This window comes from Phascolarctos cinereus, unplaced genomic scaffold (genome assembly GCF_003287225.1).
Source record: "Phascolarctos cinereus isolate Bilbo 61053 unplaced genomic scaffold, phaCin_HiC Scaffold_2;HRSCAF=192, whole genome shotgun sequence".
NCBI lineage: Eukaryota > Metazoa > Chordata > Mammalia > Diprotodontia > Phascolarctidae > Phascolarctos > Phascolarctos cinereus.
Window position 1 is genome coordinate 100,789,488 of NW_027555625.1, and position 15,761 is coordinate 100,805,248.

The following is a 15,761-nucleotide window of genomic DNA, read 5'->3' on the forward strand; positions in this document are numbered from 1 at the left end:
GTACTCCTAATTGGTAAGGACACATCATACTGAGTTAGCTTCAAAATCCACCACAAATGATTACATATTCATTTATTCAATTGCTTTTTCCTCCCCGATATACTCTGTCCCTTTCAACAAAACTGGCCTGCTAACTTGATCGTGCACGACATGTGATCTCCTTCCTCCATGCCTTTGCATGGACTATTCCAAATATCAGGAATGTATTCCATCCTTAACTCCTCCTCTCTCTTAGAATTCCTAGATTCACTCGAGGATCAGAACACCTGTAATATAAGACCTTTCCTAAATGCCCCAGTGGCTTATGTTCTACTGAAAGTATCTGTTTACTTTATAGATATTTCTTGTTTATTTGCATATACAGAAATTACATACCCACTTCACTTGCATACTCACCCTGCCTAACCTGAATTCCCCCTTATTCCCAAGGACAGAATTTGTTTGTTTTTCTGTTTTCTTCTTTTCTTTTCTTTCTCTCCTTTTCCTTTCTCTACTTTTTTTTTCTTTCCTTCTTTCATTATTTTTTTAATTGCCTCAGTATTTACTAGTACAGTTCCTTAAAATTAATAGGCAATCCATAAATTTTGGTTCAATCTAATTGAATTGCTTCCCCAATCAATGGTAAGATACTCAAGGACAGAGCCAACGTTGTTTACTTTTATATCGCCTTCTCTATCTACCATAGGATTAAGCATGCAGTGCTTAAGCTGAAAGTCATGGTTCATTGCTTACATGAAAATTCTAGGCCCCATCATTTCAACAGTATAGTTTGTCCTTTCACTGCCACAGGTCATGGATCCTATACATTTTAGGACTGAGTTAGTCAACAAACATATTTTATATGTCTAGTATATGCCAGACACTGTGTTAAGTGGTAGGAATACAAAAAAGGCAAAAGATATTATTTGCCCTTCAAGAGCTCACAAACTAATGGAGAGTCCTTTAGAATTCCTGTGATTGAAAAGTCATCACATTACAGCCAACCTGGTAAAAAGTCTCTCTGAATTAGCTAAGCTGGTCCTCAGACAACAGAGACAATCTGTCTGTAGGCCTGTAATCAAAGACTTCTTTGCTTGGTAGGAACTGTCAGAGCTTATATTATATTGACCTAGTCATTGAGAGCCCCGGGTCACAGTCATGCAATAATAAGGTTTCAGAGTAGGACTTTGTAGAAGAAAGTTTAATAAATGGCCTAGATTGTTCCATTATGTCTACTAATGTCTAGGATTCAATGATATGTAACAACATTGGTCAATTATTGACAATATGAATGAGTAAATACAATTTTTTCAACTCATGTGGAAGAACAAAATCAAGACCACAGTGGGCAATGACATTCAACAGAAACTGTATAATCTTTATACACCTTGGTAGATTTTCCTAGTAGAGTCATTAATTTATGGGTGGTTTGCCTATGTAATGTTTTATTTCTTCTAGGTGAGAAGGGATTGAAAGCTCTCAATTCCTTTCCTTTCCACTGCATTGAGTAATCAAAGATCTCATCTGAGTACAGACATACATTTACATATGCATGAAGGCTTGGTCTGAGAGACACGGAAAACTGGGTAGCGTGGAATATGCTCATTCATCATCTGTCATATTTTGTTTTAACTACATGTCCTGAGCCCAGAATTTGTAAAGAAGCCTGTCTTTTAAAATGGTATCCAGATATATTTAGCCCATAGCCTCTAGAAAAGTCTTTAATCAGCTATTTAAAACCAGAGTTAGAATCACTTTTGACAAAATAAATGAAAGGGCCCCTAAAGGTTATCAATTCGGTTCTTCATATGCTAAATTATGTTATTAGAACCACAGAATCAAAGAATGTTAGAACCAAAAGGAATCGTAGATATTGTCTATTCTAGTATACTCTTTTCAAAGATTAAAAACAAAGTCATGGGCATGGGCATCCTGAGGTATAGAAATATCAAATTGTGAGTATCACACAGCTTTCAATGACAATTCTGAAGCTGTGACCCTGACTCTCAGACAAGTGGTCCTTATATATACTTCACTTCTTTCCAGTTGTTATTCTGATTATCTTCAACATCTCATAAAGGTCAGCTATATATCCCTTTCCCAATATTACTGAAGCAATTTTGTCCATAATACCTGAGAACTTAGGCATCTCTGTCAAATTTTCTAAAAGTCATTACATAAGAAGAAAAAACTGTTTAAAACCTCAGCTCCAATGATCCTAATACTGGGAAAGGACATCAAAGACAAACAGAAAGATCCAATATATACCAAAAAATTCTTAGTAGTCCTTTTTTGCCATAGCAAAAAGCTGAGCAAAGTAAATATTCATCAGTTCCTGGGTTCCTGAACCAATTGTGGTATATGAATGAAATGCAATATTGTTGTGTAAAAGAAAATTTTTAAAAAGTGAGTTCAGAAAAGTATAGAAAGATATGCATGAATTGATGAAGAATAATATAGACAGGTCTAGAAGAACAATTTACATAGTAGCTATAATAATACGAATTAAAATACTATTAAAACTTAGCTCTAATCACAGTAAATGTTGCAACCAATCTTGGCCCCAGAGAACAGATAAAGAAACACACCTACTTCCTTTCAGGAGAGAGGTAAAGGGTTATACAGACACTGTGTATAGTGTGTCATGTGCGTCATCTCACTGATACTTTTTGCTTAAATATTTTGTCTTTCTCTCATATAAGGTAAAGATCAATGTAGGGTAAGAAGGCTTGTATTCATAAATAAATATTAACAATAAAATAAAAAATTCTCAATAAAATATTTTTAAAAATATATTTAATAGCTAAAGTTCCACTGAAATGTGTTATGAAAGGATAGTGTGGAACTGGATACATATACATATTACATACATATGATTAGTTGAGGGACTCTTTCTGGAATAGTAGGCAAGAAATAAATCATCTCTATATGGGCTCCTTTTAACTCTTGAATTTTATGATGTTGAGTCTTGGTCCAAGGTTACATAGATAGCAAAGTAATTGTGTATAAATATTGTAATATTGAATAGATGGTGAGATGATCAAGTAATATTTAACAATTAGAGCTAAAGACCAGATCCATTGGATTATGAAAATTATACTGATATAATCTTCTAATAACTATAAAATGTTTATTTTCCTTCTTTATCTTTTTAATTATTTAAATTCTCTGAATCTATTTTTCTTTTAGAAATCACTTCCCAGAGGCTGTATCACACTTCAGGTAAGATAATCAGCACCTGAGGTTGGAGGGAAAAAGAATTGGCTAGTGACTAAATTGAAATGTGTGTAACATTTGAAAAGTCTCTAAACAATAAGAATTCATGATTGCCCAAAGTGAGCCTGGGATTATAACATCTGCAAATGTGTTCTAGAACAGGAGTGAATTCCAAAGCAATGAATGAGTATTCTGTGCAGTATTACATTCTTGGCTGGGCTAAGTTTGATTAGGAATAATTCATCATACACTGATACATACAGTTCTCATTTTGTTTTTATCTCAAGACCTTTTATATTTTTAATATTATTGAGGACTACTTTATATTATCAAAAATTATTGAGGATCTCAAAAGTGCTTTTTTTGTATGAAGCATATCTATCAGTATTTACCAAATTAGAAATTAAAACATCAGGATAATTATAAAAATAGTTTTGACCTTGCAGACATCCTGATGGAATCTTAGGGACTCACAGGAGTCCCTAGATCACTTTTTGAGAACTTTTGCATTACAGTAACAAGAAGAGGGATTAGGACAGGGCAATTTTGTCCAAATAATACTTAGACAAAAATGTCTCTTACAGTATGTTGCAAAAGCAACCATGAAGAATGAATGGCTTCTTACAGTAGTTGGCATCTTGACCTGAGCTTTGAAGGAATGTAAGAATTTCAAGAGTCAAAGATGAGGAGGGAATAGATCCTAGGCATAGGCAACAGAGTATACAAAGGTATGGAGGTGAGAGATGAAATGTCAAGTGCATGGAATAGAAAACAGAACACATAGGCTGAAATAGAGTTCATGAATAAAAGTAATGTGAAATAAGTAAAGAAGGGCATTGCCTAATACATATGTGTGTGTATACACACACACACACACACATATATATATATATATATATGTATATATGCATGTACATATATATATATGTATATATGCATGTACATATATACACATGGACATACATATTTTACATGCATATATACACACAAATATACACAGATGTGGATATGTATGTGAAGCTTTCCAACAATTCATCTAATAAGGAATGGATCAATAATGGATAACAAGCCCTAGTAATGGTTAATTTAAGATTAAAAAAAAAAAAGACCTGCAGTTATTCCTGGGTTATAAACAGTAAATGTTAAGTGTAATTCCCAATAGGCATATACAATTTGGATAATAGTTGTTTAGAGACAACAGCTGCATTTTGCCCACATACAAAGAAGGATATTCTAGGTAAAATCAGTGACTTGATTGAACTCTCCCCCAAACCCTTTCAAATACCTATAAAAATGGCTCTAAACAAATTCTAAAGCAGCAGAACCTACGAAAAGAGTGAAACAAATTTCCAGCCCAAGACAACCTGGATGGTTGATTAGAAACTTCTATCTCACCAGGCTGGGAGAGGAACGCAGTTCAGTGTTGGCACGCAGGCAAAACAGGCCTCAGTGAACCTGGAGCAGCCCTCAGAGGATTGAATCATGGGCAGCCGTGGCAGTTTCCAGACTTCTCAACCCACAAACACCAAAAACAACTTAGAAGTTCAGTATGAAAAGTCTGTGACTGCTATGAGAGAGGTTTGGCCCCAGCCCTAGTCCTGGCACAGACCTCGGGCAGTGGCTGCTTCCTGAGCTTGGGTCAAAGACAGAGGCGGGGAGGGAGGGGCTGATCAGAGGGATATTGCAGGGATCTCCCTCCTGGTACTGAGGCAGGATTCTCTTGCTTTGTCCATGCTTGGATCTGGGTCACAGTTCTGGGTGGTGGTCCTGGGACGAGTAGGAGTGCTGGCATGGTGGAGCTTATAGTGGTGTGCAGAGAAAATCCTTCTCACAGTTCCAAGGCAGAAAAGAGTGCTTATGGTCACTCATAGACCAGAGCATAGGCCAGGAAAGGAGTAAATACCTCACCCTTGATTGTACCACCATAGAACAGAAAACTCCCATTTCCCTAGAGGTATCTCTGCACAAAACCCCTGAAGCTTGGGTCAGTACATTTTCCACACTGGAACCATACTCTTACCTTAACAAGGAATTTAAAAGTCAAGTAATTGGCTGGAATCATGAGAAAACTGTGCAAAATGTTAGACCAAAGAATCTTCTTTTGTGACAAAAGATAAAAACGTACAAGCAGAAGAAGACAACAAAGTCAAAGCTCCTATATCCAAAGCCTCTAAGAAAAATATAAATTGGTCCCAGGCCATGGAAGAGCTCAAAAAGGATTTTGAGAAGCAAGTAAGAGAAGTAGAGGGAAAACTGGGAAGAGAAATGAGAGTGATGCAAGAAAATCATGAAAAACAAGTTAAGAGCTTGCTAAAGGAGACCCAAAAACATACTGAAGAAAATAACACCTTAAAAAATAGCCTAACCCAAATGGCAAAAGAGGTCCAAAAAGCCAATGAGGAGAAGAATGCCTTAAATAGCAGATCTGGCCAAATAGAAAATGAAGACCAAAGCTCACTGAAGAAAATACTTCCTGGAGCAGCTACATGGCACAGTAGATAGAGCACTGGGCCTGGATTCAGGAAGACCTGAGTTCAAATCTGGCCTCAGAACAACTTAAAAATGCTCAACTAAACACTAAATTAGAAATATTGAAAACCAAAGGAAAAATTAAGAAAATTGAAATTAAGAAAACTATTGAACTAATAAATAAAACTAAGAGCTGGTTTTATGAAAAAAACAATAAAATAGATAAACCTTTGGTTAATTTAATTAAAAAAAAAAGAAAGAAAACCAAATTACTAGTATCAAGAATGAAAAGGGCAAAGCTACCACCAAGGAAGAGGAAATTAAAACAATAATTGGGAATTATTTTGCCCATCTATATGCCAACAAATTTGACAATCTTAGTGAAATGGATACATATTTACAAAAATATAAATTGCCCAGATTAACAGAAGAGGAAGTAAAATACTTAAATAACCCCATCTCAGAAAAAGAAATTGAACAAGCCATTGATGAACTCCCTAGGAAAAAATCTCCAGGGCCAGATGGATTTACATGCGAATTCTATCAAACATTTAAAGAACAATTAATTCCAATACTATATAGACTATTTGGGAAAATAGGTGAAGAAGGAGTCTTACCAAATTCTTTTTATGATACAAATATGGTGTTGATACCTAAACCAGGAAGAGTCAAAATAGAGAAAGAAAATTATAGACCAATTTCTCTAATGAATATAGATGCAAAAATTTTAAACAAAATACTAGCAAATAGATTACAGCAACTTATCACAAGAATAATACACTATGACCAGGTAGGATTTATACCAGGAATGCAGGGTTGGTTCAATATTAGGAAAACTATCAGCATCATTGAGCATATCAACACCAAAACCAACAGAAACCACATGATCATCTCAATAGATGCAGAAAAAGCTTTTGATAAAATACAACACCCATTCCTATTAAAAACACTAGAAAGCATAGGTATAAATGGAGTCTTCCTTAAAATAATAAATAGCATTATCTAAAACCTTCAGCAAGCATTATATGTAATGGGACAGGCTAGAAGCATTTCCAATAAGACTGGGGGTGAAACAAGGATGTCCATTATCACCACTGTTATTCAATATTGTACTGGAAACCTTAGCTTTAGCAATAAGAGAAGAAAAAGAAATTGAAGGCATTAGAATAGGCAAAGAAGAAACAAAGCTATCACTCTTTGCAGATGACATGATGATATACTTAGAGAATCTAGAGAATCAAGTAAAAAACTACTTGAAATAATAAACAACTTTAGCAAAGTTGCAGGCTATAAAATAAACCCACATAAATCATCAGCATTTCTATATATTACCAACAGAGCCCAACAGCAAGAGATAGAAAGAGAAATCCCATTTAAACTTACTGTAGACATTAAAATATTTAGGAGTCTACCTCCCGAAACAAACCCAGGAACTCTATGCACAATTACAAAACACTTTTCACAAAATAAAATCAGATCTAAATAATTGGAAAAACATCAGTTGCTCATGGGTAGGCCGAGCTAATATAATAAAAATGACAATCCTACCTAAGCTAATTTACTTATTCAGTGCCATACCAATCAAACTACCAAAAATTATTTTATAGAGTTAGAAAAAATAATAACAAGATTCATTTGGAAAAACAAAAGGTCCAGAATATCAAAGGAACTAATGAAAAGAAATGCAGGGAAGGTGGCCTAGCAATTCCAGATCTTAAATTGTATTATAAAGCAGCAATCATCAAAACTGCTTGGTACTGGCTAAGAAATAAATAGAGGTGGATCAGTGGAATAGGTTAAATATGCAAGACACAGTAGTCAATGACTATAGTAATCTATTATTTGATAAACCCAAAGACCCCAGCTTCTGGGATAAGAACCCACTCTTTGAAAAAAACTGCTGGGAAAACTGGAAAAGAGTATGGCAGAAACTAGGCATAGACCCAAATCTCACCATATACCAAAATAAAGTCAAAATGGGTTCATGACTTAGATATAAAGGCTGATACCATAAGTAAACTGGGAGAACAAGGAATAGTTTACCTATCAGATCTATGGAGAACAGAAGAATTCATGACCAAACAGGAGATAGAGAACATTATGAAAAGCAAAATGGATAATTTTGATTACATTAAATTGAAAAGTTTTTGCACAAACAAAGCCAATGCAACTAAGATTAGAAGGAAGGTAGAAAATTGGGAAAGAATTTTTACAACCAGTCTCTCTGATAAAGGCCTCATTTCTAAAATATAGAGAGAATTAAGACAAATTTATAAGAACACAAACCATTCCCCAATTGATAAATGGTCATATGAACAGACAGTTCTCAGATGAAGAAATTAAAGCCATCTATAGTCATATGAAAAAATGCTCTAAATCGTTATTGATTAGAGAAATGCAAATCAAAACAACTCTGAGGTACCACATCACACCTATCAGATTGGCCAACATGACAAAACAGGAAAATGATAAATGTTGGAGAAGATGTGGGAAAATTGGAACCTAATACATTGTTGGGGAGTTGTGAAATGATCCAACCATTTTGGAGAACAATTTGGAACTATGCCCAAAGGGCTACAAAAATGTGCATACCCTTTGATCCAAATAGCACTTCTAGGGCTATATCCCAAAGAGATCAAACAAATGGGAAAAGGACCCACATGTAAAAAATATTCATAGCAGCTCTTTTTGTGGTGGCAAAGAATTGGAAATTGAGAGGATGCCATCAATTGGGAATGGCTGAGCAAGTTGTGGTATATGAATGTAATGGAATACTATTGTGCTATAAGAAATGATGAACAGGCTGACTTCAGAAAAACCTGGAAAGACTTATATGGTCTGATGCTAAGTGAAGTGAGCAGAACCAAGAGGACTTTGTACACAAAAACAGCCATGTTATGCAATGACTAACATTGTTAAACTGAAACCTTCTCAGCATTACGAGGATCTAAGACATCTCCAGAGTCCTCAGAATGGAAAATGCTATCCATATCCAAAGAAAGAACTATGGAAGTCAAATTGCTATCACTTAATTTTACCTTCTGTTGAGTTTTGTTTCATCTTTCTGATGGTTCCTTCTATTGGTTTTAATTTTTACTTACAACTTCACTAATGTGAAAATATGTTTAATAGGAATGTAAGTGTAAAGCCTATAACAGATTGTGCACCATCTTGGGGTAGGTGGGTGGGAGGAAGTGGGAGAAAAATTTTCAACTCAAAAGCATATGGAAGTGATTGTTGATAAATCAAAATAAATTAATAAAATTTAAAAAAAAACAAATCTGGCCTCAGACACATAACATTTACTAGCTGTGTGACCCTGGTCAAGTCACTTAATCCCATTGTCTAGCCACAAACAAGAAACTTCCTTAAAAATTAGAATGGAGTAACTGGAAGTTAGTGACTTCATGAGAAATCAAGATACTGTAAAACAAAACCAAGAGAATTAAAAAAAAATAGAAAACTATGTGAAATATCTCATTGGAAAAACAACTGACTTGGAAAATAGATCCAGGAGAGAGAATTTAAAAATTATTGGACTATCTGAAAGCCATGACCAAAAAAAAGAGCCCAGATGTCATCTTTGAAGACATTATGAAGGAAAACTGCCCTTACATTTTAGAACCAGAGGGCAAAATAGATATTGAAATAATCCATCAATCACCTCCTGAAAAAGGTCCCCAATGGAAAACTCTTAACAATATTGTAGCTAAATTTCAGAGTTCCCAGGTCAAGGAGAAAATATTGCCAGCAGCCAGAAAGAAACAATTCAAGTATGGTGGAAACATAATCAGGATAACACAAGATTTAGTAACTTCTACATTAAGAGAACTGCCGAGTTTGGAATATAATATTCTGGAGGTCAAAGGAAATAAGAATTATAGCCAAGAATCACCTACCCAGCAAAACTGAGTATAATCCTTCAGGGGGAAAATGGATATTCAGTGAAATAGAGGACTTTCAAGCATTTTTGATGAAAAGACCAGAGCTAAATAGAAAATTTGACTTTGATATACAAGACTCAAAAGAAACATGAAGAGGTAAACAGGAAAGAGAAATCATAAGGGACTTATTAAGTTTAAACTCTTTGCATTCCTACATGGGAAGATGACATTGGTAACTCATGAGACTTTTGTGAGTATTGGGGTAGTTGGAGGTAAAAAATTGTATGTATGTATAGATAGATAAATAGAGGGCACAGGGTGAGTTGAAAATGAAGGGTTGATATCTGGAGAATAAAATTATAGGATGAGAGGATTATACTGGGGCAAGGAGAAAAGGAGAGGTAGAATGGGGTAAATTATCTCACATGAAACAGACAACAAAAGGCTTTTACAATAGAGGGGAAATGGGGGGACGGTGAGAGGGAATGAGTGAATACTATTCTTATCTGATTTGGCTTAAGGAGGGAATAACATACACACTCAATTGGGTATGGAAATCTATTTTACCCTACAGGATAATAGGGGGGAAGGAGAAAAGAGAGCAGGGTGATGATAGATGGGAGGGCAAATTGGGGGATGGGGTAATCAGAAGCAAACATATCTAAGGAGGGACAGGGTCAAAAGAGAGAATAGAATACATGGGAGGTGGGACAGGATTAAGAGAAATATACTTAGGTTTTCACAACATTACTACTATGGAAGTGTTTTGCATGACTATATATAATCTGTATCAAGTTGCTTTCCTTCTCAATGACAGTGGGTGAGGAGGGAAGGAGGGAGAAAATTTGGAACCCAAAGTTTTAAAAACAAAAGTTAAAAATTGTTTTCACATGCAACTGAGAAATAAGATATACAAGCAGTGGGGTATAGAAATTTATCCTGCCCTACAGAAAAATTGAAGGGGAAGGGGATAAGAGAAAGGAGGAGGAGACAGAAGGGAAGGCAGATTAGGGGAAGAAGTATTCAGAATGCACACCATCTTGGGGTGGGGAGAGGAATGAGATGGGGAGAAAACTTGGAACTCAAAATATTGTGGAAGTGAATGTTGAAAACTAACAATAAATAAATTAATAAAATCAGAAATATTAAAAAATTAAAGAGTTCAGCAACAACAACAAAAAAAGGATATTCTAGTATCAAAAGCTAGATCAATTAAAGCAGTTGAAGGACAGGCAAACCATATGTGGCTATTAATATGTAGACAATGGGGAAGGGTGGGAGAAACTGTCTCTGGAAGAAAAGCAAGGTAGGAGCCCAGACCGTAGAAACTAATAAATAAAGGTCTTTTGAGAGAGAAAAAACTAAAGAATTTTATATTTTAAATAAGGGATTTTTATAGATTGATTTTCTGTGTCATGTAAAGAACTACTGCATTTAATCTTACTCAGTCCTGTTTGAGCTTCTGTTTTTTTAGAGAAGGGAATTCAATATAGAAAGAACACAGAGAGAAGATTAAGTGACAAGAGAGGAACAAAGGAAAAAATAAAGGAAAGGATTCCATTTTCAGCCAAGGGTTTCATCAACTGGATATCAACAGCCATTTGCTGGTACCTGTTCATTACTAGATTCCTAAGTACTGTACTTTGCACAATAGAAGACTATCTGGGCAAGACACCTATTTACTTATATTCTGCAATAAGTTGGAAAAACACTAAGCTGTCCTACCTTAGGATCTCTACAGAATAAAGGAGGAAAGAATCCAATGTTAAGCGACTTTTATCTCAAAACTGTGAAGTCACCACCGTAAGTAAAACATGTATATAGAAAGCTCTATTCATTCAAAGACATTTACACATGTCTAATACATGAGTACATGCAGAGGATGAAAGTAGGGGAAAAGAAGGCTTTTAAAGGAAAATATTTGCTTATATAGAGTAGATTAATATTAAAAATGAGAAATATTTTTGAAAGTAGCCAAGGCTTGTAGGCTCATATAATTAAAGGAAACTTTGTGTTAAAATGAGGAAACTTAGGCCCAGATATTAACCCAAATCACATTGTGTTTAGTAGAGCCTGGAATTGATGTATACCTCTTCTGCTACAGGTGCCTGGAAAGGTGCCGTCTGCCTTTATAGATGAATTTCTATACCAAAGAAATGAAGAAGCCACCAGGAAGCAGCCTGATCCAAGATAAGTTCAATTGTTTGTTTGTTTGTTGTTGTTGTTGATTTTGTTTTATTTTTTCAGCTAGGCAATGAGGTTAAGTGACTTGCTCAGTAAGTGTCAAGGTAGTAAGTGTCAAGCATCTGAGGTCGGATTTGAACTCAGGTTCTCTTGACTCCAGGGCCGGTGCTCTATCCACTGTACCACCTAGCTGCTCTGCATTATCCATATTAAACAACAGTAACATTAGGAACCTAAACATACATTCCTACTGAAAACTATTGATCAACAATGTTAACTGAAATCACAAAATCAAAGACGACTTTGTGGTTGTTCAGTCATTCAGTCATTTCTGACTTTTTGTGACACCATGGACCACAGCATGTCAGGCCCTTCAGTCCTCCACTATCTCTTGAAGTCTAGCCAACTTCATATTTGTTTTAATGTCATCATGATTCCAAGCTAAGCATCCTCCAGTTCCTGGGTCTATGTATGTATTGTCTTCTTCTATTAGATTGTAAGCTCCTTTAGGGTAGTGCTTGAATTTTTTGTTTGCTTTTTTTTTGCCTTTCTGTTGTCATCAACTTCCCATCAAATTAGCACAGTGCTTGGCACAGTGCTTAGACACTTAAAAATGTTTATTGACTGACAGACATTATCTAGGTAAATCACTGGAACACTGGACTAGGGATTAAGAGATATAAATTCCAGACTCTGCTATTAAACATAGTGTTACTTTGAATTAACAATCGGGCTTTAGTTTCCTTAACTAAGATATTTTACAACACAAAAATCCCTCTGAATCTATTAATTTATTGAACCTGTCTGTGCCTCATTTTCCTTATCTGTAAAATTGAAACAATAACAATGATAATTAAAATAATGATAATAATAATAATAATAATAATAATAATAATGATATCTCTCGAACCTAGGCAACTAAGTGACATATTGGATACAGAACTGGACCTAAAGAAAGGAAGACCTGTATTTAAGCCTAGATGCTTATTAGCTGTGTGACCCTGGGCAAGTCACTTAACTTCTATCTGCTTCAGATTGCTCATCTGCAAAATGATAATAACACTTAGCATGCAGGTCCTCATGAGAGTAAAACAAGACAATATTTGTAAAGCAATTCACAAAGTTTAAAGCACTATGTAAAGTGTAGGCATTCCCTACCGCATAGAAATGTTATAAGTTTAGCTGCAATTTAGCCATGTGCTTGTGGGAGTCAGAAAGACTTGAGTCCTTGAACCTAATGGACAGTAAATGATCAAACTTCAAAGCTCAGTACTCCAGCCTTTGGTAACTTGATACATTACTGAAAATTAGTAAGCCATACAAGCAAGATGGTAAATAGAGTAGCCATAGTAAGAATGGGATAAAGCAACCAGAACAAGTAGAAATGATAGTAAAGGAGAGTTGTGCTGAGCCATGTAGTACAGACTGAGGTCTAAGTCTAGCTAAGGCCAGTCAATGAGAGGAATCTAGTGTTAGGCTGGAGAGAGAATAGTCATACACTTCTCTCTTACCACAGAGGAAGCAGAATGTCCCTGTGGGCTATTTGCTCACTTTAACTTCTTGTCTTCAGTCTGGGTTTGAGAAGCCTTAGCCTTTGTTTTAAATGAACACTTGTGGTTTCAGATCTTTTAACAATACATAAAAATGCAGGCAACATAAACCCAAATTACTGTATTTTATTTACTGCTCACGTAAATACACGAAAGAAAAATGGGGGAGAGGGTTTTATATTCTCCTTTCTGGAGAGGAGTGACATGTTACCCAACTGAATTAGGCTAGGGGCTTAGAGCCATTTGGAAAAAGTGAAGGGCATTGATATTGAACTGTTCAAGCTTGGTAAAGAATCCAATTTGGCAGATATCTATAGAAATAAAATCATGAGCTGGAAAGAACACTAAGCTGCAACAGGATCAAAGTAGGTCTCCCCCACACACACCCTTCTTTTTCTTACTTTCTTTTTCCCTTGTGCCATATTTTGCAAAGAAAGTCATCCTCACCTACTCACAGGAAGGAATGGCTTCCAAGTTAATTGAAAAGGGAAATCCATTCTCTTATAGGGTGAGCTGCTACTAAAGCCATGCCCACACTAAAGGAGGGGGAATAAGGTATTTATGCATGCTCAAACAATTCCTTTTACTCAAAAGATGATTTGAAGATCAGAATGCCTTGCTTGATTCTGACAAGAGGAAACCAGGAAGACCAGAGTTCAAATCTCACCTCAGTCACCAGCTAGCTATGCGACCCTGGGCAAGTCACAACATCTGTCTGCTTAAAAGTCCTCAATTGCAAGGTAAGAATACTAACAGCATCTGCCTCCTAGGGTTGTTCTATGAATAAAATGGGATAATATTTTTAAGTGTTTTAACCTTAAAACACTATATAATTTCTAGCTATTATTAGTTATGATTGTTACATATACATTTTTCACATAAATGCAGCAGCCTGGAAATAAGCAGTTTTTGAGTAACAAAGGATTCTAGGAGAAAAAATATTGATTCATTCTTTTTTCTGTCCATATAAGTTCTGAGGGTGGTCTGTTCTACATAAATACAAACACGCACACACACACACACACACACACACACACACACACACACAAAGATAAAGACAGGGAGAGAGAGAGAGAGAGAGAGAGAGAGAGAGAGAGAGAGAGAGAGAGAGACAGAGAGAGAGAGAGAGAAAACTTAGTACATTGTGAATATGTCTAGGATAGGTGATATGATTTAAATCAATCTGGTAAGTCAATAATCATTTATTAAAATCCTAGTAGGCAAAAGTGAAATGGGCCTTATAAATAGAGATCTTGCCTCAGAGACAGGAAGCCTTCTTCAAGTTTTGCTTTGACAAGACCTAACATACTGGATGTGGGACCCTAGGCAAGTCACTTAAATTTGCAGTGCTCTAAGCAACTCTCAAATATAATAAAATGCAGAAACACTGCCCAGATGAATTGTCAGGAGTTTCCTCCCTAAGAGTTCACTACCACAGCTTCATTCCCAACACCTACGGTCTGTAAGACAGCTTATCAAACACCAGTAATATAAAAACAAAAAACCTCTACCTCAAGGAACTTTCTACAAGTAGCATTTTAAGAAAAGTGTAATGCTAACGATGGTGACCCTTCCTGTGTCAGTTCTACAATTTTAATGATTTTTTAAAAAAATACATAATTCTATTTAATACATAATTCCATTAATTGCATCAGGAAGTATATCATGTCTTATTTTCTTCCTAGGTAGCCTCACTATATAAAAACCACAGACTGATAATAGAACAGTCCAGATTTTATCGAATTATTTTCAAGGATAACGGAGAATTCATATTCCCAAACACAAAGAAACCACCATGACATGGTCCTGAGATCCCTAACACAATTGTGTAGTTTGTGGATTCAGATTGCCTGAGCAAAATGAGTTCATTGTCAACAGTTGATTGCTTTTTAAAGCAGTGGATAATCAGTTGGGTAAATTAGCATTTATTGTCTTTAGGACTTATGTACAAGGGGACCACAAGCCCAACATCAACTAGCCCAGGGAATTATGCTTCCTGCTTAACTGCCTTGACAATGAGACTGTCTCTGATGCCGCATTACAGGCTGGAGCTGTGGACCTTGAAGAAAGCAAATGAATATCGACTTGTGGTGGTGGAGATGACAAGTCTCAGGAGGATCCTTGACGTTAGTAGAAGAAAGAAACTGAAAAGTAATGACACCCCAAGCATGTTGTGAATGAAAAGGAGACTCAAAGCTGTCAAGAGAGAATGGGGATTGTTGTTAAATGGGTGATGCACTCTGTCAGGTCAAAAGGAAGGAAATAAACCGAGAGAGAGGGAGAGAGAGAAAGAGAGAGAGAGAGAGAGAGAGAGAGAGAGAGAGAGAGAGAGAGAGAGAGAGAGAGAGAGAGAGAGAGAGAGAGAGAGAGAAACTCTTAGAGGTTAGGTATATGTGCTTCCCTCCAGACACATGGCCTACCTGCAGTGAAATGTCTCCTAGCAAGCAAAGACTGGAGCAGGACAAACAAAGTTAAGCCA